The following is a 367-nucleotide window of genomic DNA, read 5'->3' as shown; positions in this document are numbered from 1 at the left end:
TATATATATATATATATATGTATGTATACAGACACACACTCATATCAGCAAATAAATATAAAATTTTTACTTCTTCCGGTCAAATTTTTTATAACACATCTGTAGAAATTGACACTTTTCCGTCAATTCATGGCTTATCTTAGTGATCATGTTGTATCTATTATTCACTTTCAATCTACAATTTCGTTCTACAACATTTCACTTTCCTCGATCGTTGTTAGAATTACAAACTATAATTGTTAACAGAATACTTTTGTCGGTGACACAAAAAGCTAGATAAAGAGAGAGAGAGAGAGAGAGAGAGAGAGAGAGAGAGAGAGAGAGAGAGAGAGAGAGAGAGAGAGAGAGAGAGAGAGAGAGAGAGAGA

Source organism: Octopus bimaculoides, chromosome 8 (genome assembly GCF_001194135.2).
Source record: "Octopus bimaculoides isolate UCB-OBI-ISO-001 chromosome 8, ASM119413v2, whole genome shotgun sequence".
Taxonomy (NCBI): domain Eukaryota; kingdom Metazoa; phylum Mollusca; class Cephalopoda; order Octopoda; family Octopodidae; genus Octopus; species Octopus bimaculoides.
This window is presented reverse-complemented; position numbering follows the sequence as displayed.